Source organism: Sinohyriopsis cumingii, chromosome 15 (genome assembly GCF_028554795.1).
Source record: "Sinohyriopsis cumingii isolate HCF-2022 chromosome 15, ASM2855479v2, whole genome shotgun sequence".
Lineage (NCBI taxonomy): Eukaryota > Metazoa > Mollusca > Bivalvia > Unionida > Unionidae > Sinohyriopsis > Sinohyriopsis cumingii.
This window is the reverse complement of record NC_142975.1, coordinates 98,317,085-98,323,098: the sequence shown is the minus strand read 5'-3', so window position 1 is coordinate 98,323,098 and position 6,014 is coordinate 98,317,085.

The window sequence follows — 6,014 nt, the reverse complement described above, 5'->3', positions numbered from 1 at the left end:
ATGAGAAGTACATAGAATTTTCAGTTAAAAGAAAATAAAATATCTTGGTTACAAATATGATCCCGGCCACAGCCACCCCTGATGTGAAATGAACAGGTAAGAACAAGAAATAAATGATTGGTGAAATTTTGTATATCTTAGCTTTAATTTACATTTCCGTCTGTCAGTAGCAGGAAACAAACCATGCTATAATTTGTAGCGATTAGAAACTATACAAATATTCACTTGTTTATACTATTATTACTACTACTTATACTACAACAACTACTACTACTAATAACAATAATAATGATAATAATAATAATATTATTATTAATCATGATAAAAGTGAGAAGTACATATAATTTTCAGATAAAAGAAAATAAAATATCTTGGTTATCTCTGGCAAGCCTCGTGGGGAGACAAATAATATAAACCCTTGACTGAGATTTTCCTAGTCTCGGCACAAACCTCAATATAGATTCTATATATCTTCTTCTCAAAATTACTGTCGTAAATGAACATTAATGAATTAAATTAATGGTACTGATATTTGATCGCGTTCAAATATAATTAACCAAGAAGCATTGTACTACTGAAGGTCAGATGTAAAAATGAGCAGATGATTGTATAAAAGAGCGAACTTTGACCAAAGTTTGACACTCCTTTAAAGCTAGTGGATAGATCGGGTTTTTGTACTGGGTTAGCATGCTGTCTGAAGTGACACCTTGACTGTTTAATGTATATTCAAATGCTACTATCGATGGAGGCGTAACAACAATAAAATCAAAACGTGAGTTTATATAACGTGCATTGTAGATGAACAGTTGCGAAATAATCGGCAGCAAGCAGACATTTAAGCGACTAATATTTACACAAATGGTCCAGATATGATTACATTCATTACAACAATAAACATGGTCAATAATAGTTTCTACACCGTTGGCATTCGCGCCAAGAGTAACATTCGTGATAAAGAGGGCATAATATTCAAAACGAATTTGTGATACATTCAAGTGTCCTGGACGACAACATAATTAACGAATTGCACTTTCTTTTTCACGTTAATATCATTATATTCGTAATTAAAACCGGGAAACTTTCCGTACATTCTTTACTTACATAAACTTTCATAAGTATAGATAACCAATCGTTTGATATAGTATATATCTATCTATCTATCTATTATATAACCAATTATTATATAACCCTAATCGATGCTGCATACAAACACTAGTGTAATAAGACAACAACAACAAGAAATTACTGTAAGAATTAAAATAATGACTTTCTCAACTCAAAGAATGATCAGTTTTGAGAGAGATATTAAGCGTTTGGGTAAAGTCAAATATCAGTCTATTACATTTCCAACTATTACATTTTGGTAACACGAATAAATTTGGACCAAGTTCTATTTGAACATACAGCGGTACCAATAATGGTTTTGGCAGCAGTGATAGTAGACAGCAATATTTTAATATGCCTAGGCAAGGGCATAAGCCTGCGTAGATTGTAGATTGTTGCAGAATACATAGCACATTTTGACATTTTAGTTATACAACACGAAAACGTCTTAGGCGGCAGGAAATTTTAAACATACTCATTGATTCCAAGGAGGCATTAATTAAGCAATAAGAATGTGTCGAACAAAATATGAATATAAGAATATATACGTCCGGTTGATCGTGAACGTGCAATAGGCACCATGTCGGCATGACAAACATCCCACAACCATTAACTTTTAAAGAAGAATGTAATGCAAATTATATGTGGGCGCAATAAGTATTGTAGACTGATACGTACTACAAAGTTAAATTAGACAGTTTGACTTTGTATTCTAAAATATGTATTTTGAAAGTGTTGATTTTAGAATATACTATATTTAGATATATGCATTAAACCAGAGTGATGTCATCCATTGAATAGTAAAGAAAGAAGTTGTACAAATATGCCTACAGTACGAATAATCCATCTTTGGTTAAACTCTTACACGATCAGGTCTGTAAGGTAGACATATATTCCCATACAAAATGTCCACGTATTTTTTGTTTGAATCTTTACTATAAAATTACTGGGACTAGCTCTAGAACATGTAAAAAAATATGTGGATGACGAATGTTTACATGCTCTGCAGGAAGTGACATGGGCCGAAACCAGCATAAAACGGTCGAGGAAAAATTAATATTCAATGCAGTATCAATGCCTTTTAATTTCTTCCTATTTCGAGTATAAATACATTTAGCTAATATTGAAAACTATTTTCCGACAAATTCAACTTTCCTGGACAAAACTAGAAAACCAAAATGTATTTACTTTGTCATGAAAATGGAAGTACGATCTTAATATCATTCATAACATAATGACTGGTATTTTATGTGCATTCTTGCATTCAGTGACACAGAAATGTGCAACTACAACTTGTGTACAATTTGAGTATATATATATATATATATATATATATATATATATATATATATATATATATATATATATATATATATATATATATATTTGCTATGAATGTGTTTCTTGTTGTGCAAGATATAATCTACAACTCTTGATGAAAGTCGGATGGGTACGCTTACAATGTACCAGACTCCCTATGAAAGAGACACTGCTGAGAATAACGAGGTTGTTGATAAAATAAGTGTTTACACTGAAGCCAGTATCTTGAATATTGGTATAATTGGCTGGAAATCTTAGACTGTGAAAATCTATTTGCTCTAATGTGTAGCCATAACAAATTAAATTATGTATCCTCAATTTATAGTAGACGGCTGAATGGTCAGTAGATTATAGTACATAAATTTGCCGTAATTGTTTAAAATGTTGAATCAGTTGCAAATTAAGAATTCAGACTAAAGTGAGAGGATTACGTTTACACTGTATCTGATCCCTGTGAAATACATTGTGTTGGCCATAAAGGGTTTATTGATAGGTTAAGATGTGTTTACATTGCGCTTGAAGGCATTATATTGTTAGGTAGGAAAACATTGAGTGTGATGCCAATACCAGGGTTAAATATGGTCAGTGAGGGCAAGTAAACATTAAGCGCAAATAGTCAAGAAATTAGAACATATATAGATGACTTGAAAAAGGAATTACATGCTCTTGCTATATTAACCTACCCTAGTATATACTTAAAAAGAGATACTGCGTGCTTTTAAAATCTGACGTTGCCTAAAGGCTGGTTTTGGCCTGACTATTTAACAAATGCTCCCATCTGGCTACAACCTTGGCAACCATGACACGTGTCAAAAATGAGTTTGAAATAGTATAAATATACGTACAATATGAAAATTAATTTCTGGTAAATTAAACTGCGTTTGACACAAAAATACATTTTTTTTATTTGTTTTATCACGTAAAGAGCAATCATTATGTTAATATCATTTAATTCATGAAATGGTTACTCAGAAATGTCCGGCAATTAGTTGCTAATGGGAATAATGAAAATATTATAATACAAATTGAGCTTTGATCTAAGTTTCACCCCACATCAAAGCTAACACGAAGAACGGTTTGTAGTATTGTTGTAGTATGATGTCTAGAGAAGAAGTTTTACTGGAAGTGACTATTCACCTTCTTCTATCCGTGGAGTCACATAAACAGTACAAATGGGAAGATGCATTTCTATAATGTCAGCAGCTGCTGAACAGTTGCAATAAAATATTTTCAACAATGCACACTTTAACACTATTAACAGTTATAAGACCGATATAGAAATGACAAAAACCACAGATGGGTGTTTATCCACTTGGACGTTGACAACAGGTATATACTCAAATTTATATTTATGTAATATCACAGTAAAGATTGTTTCTATGGAGAAGAGTACTTTGCTGTTGACATAATTGTATCTATTTTTCATAATGAACTTTACACAAAAATAAAAGAGATAGTTGAGTTCAATAAATCAGTAGTTGACGTCAATACAATTAGTATTCCGCGCGTGTAAACTAAATATTCTGACAATCTGAAATGAAAAAGAAAATGCGATGGAACAACTATCATGATGGTCTCAATTGTCATAATAATACTGCCATTGGAACGGGTTCAAGAGTAAAATAACTGATTATGTAATTACTACTAAAATAGGACAGTAAAAGATGAAGATAATGTTCCTTCCAAGTGAAGATTGATCTCAGGTTAACCCATCTCCATATTATAATTAATGCGGATAATGCACTGACACACTGAGTTACCATGCTTTCTGGAGTACACTGAAATGTGTATTCAATTATAACTATAGATTGTGACCTAAAAGTAATAAAATTAGAACTTCAATTTATATAATGCAAACAGCTGATAAACAGTTGCAGAACCTCGTTAGAATGGCAGATAAGACACAGATTAACGATAATGAAGATTAAACATGATTGAAATCCTATCAACCAAAGAGACAATGAATGCCAGCAATAGTACCGCCCCTTGACAGCAAGATTTTCAAACAGGACACTTATAACTACAACTAACGTACCTGATCACATACTATAGGTCATATTGCTGTGATATCTGACAACGTAAAGATGAAATAGCTAATTAGACATCACTAAGTTGGTTCCAAGAGTGGTACACATCTACTTCGTGAACTACCTAAAATGTTACAACGAAATAATTACGATGTAAGTCAAATGCCTCGTAGGGTGAAGATTCAACATTCATTTTCATTCTCAACGGTTCTGTTGTAACCGTGCTGGTCGTAATGGCGCCATTGATGACTTTGACTTTGCAACAATCTCTCCCCTTTTATATTCTGTTTTCCCCTGCTATTTGGGACATTCGAAGTCACTCTTTGTCCAGTCTTCAATGTCAAATTTCCATAATTCCTTCCCTCAACCACTGTGTATCTTTCCTCTCTCTCTGTACCATTTGGGAGTCTTTTTGACAGGGCATTTGAACGTAAGACGTGATCATGCTAAGTTTGAATTTCTTTTCAGTGGTGAATTCATATGATCCGATTCTACTCTGGATAAAAGTGCTCACCTACTAATTAGAAACCTGGTCTTCGTGATCCTTCGGTAACATCTCATATCTAAGGCATGGATTCGTTCATCTCGTTCTGCTGTCCGGTTCTATGTCTCACGTGCATGTTAGACTATGGATATGACAAGAAAGCGCAATAGGGTTATCTTGGACCAAATCTTGATGTAGCTGTCCTTCCAAATGGGCTTCATCATAACCAGTGCAACTGTTGTCTGCGCAATCCTAGAAAGAGCCATATGTTTGGAACCTTCAGCGGAGGCGGTTGCACTCCAAGCGGCCCATCTTCTCTCCATTCATTATGTTTACCATTTCGGAGCCACTTGGGCTTGTTTTCATTGCTTGTTCTTGTCGGCAAAGATCTACATCCTTAATCTTAGTGGTGTTTCATTGCGACAGTTCCTTAATGTTTCCAGGTCTTGGTTTCCAGCGAAGGCCAGGCTGGTGATTGTTCTGCATCAAGCAGCGACACTGCCCTGATATTCTTCGATGCATCGGGCATGATCATTTCAAGGTAGATGTAAACGGGTGATGGTGAGATGAGGCACTCCTGTGTGACTCTGACTGAAGTTTTAAACCAATCTCCCACATCGACATTAACGAGAATTGTGCGTCACCTTGTCATACATATTTACTATTGAGCTGATAAGTTTTGCGATTATTCTGTATATCCCCATGGGTGTCAAACAAAGCTACATGCCATGCCTTGTCGAGAACCTTCCTGAAGTCAATAAATTCATGAGAAAGGTCTTCTTGCTGCTTGTCAGATATTGTTGCAGTTTACTATGAGGAGATCTTACCTTTATATAGTGTCGTTATTGCAATTCTACTTCTTCTCTGATGATCGGATAGTCATCCGCTGTTGTATTCCATCAGAAGGACAGTATCGTTTGTCACCAGAAGTCTCCTGCTAGTAAAGATCTGAACAGTATCCAAACATTTGTTAAAAATATATTGGTGTTCTATGAGGCACTTACCCTTTTGTCCTGGATCGTGGTCTATCTCTGCTGTCTCTCTATTGTCAGATCTTGCTGCAAAATGATATGACATTT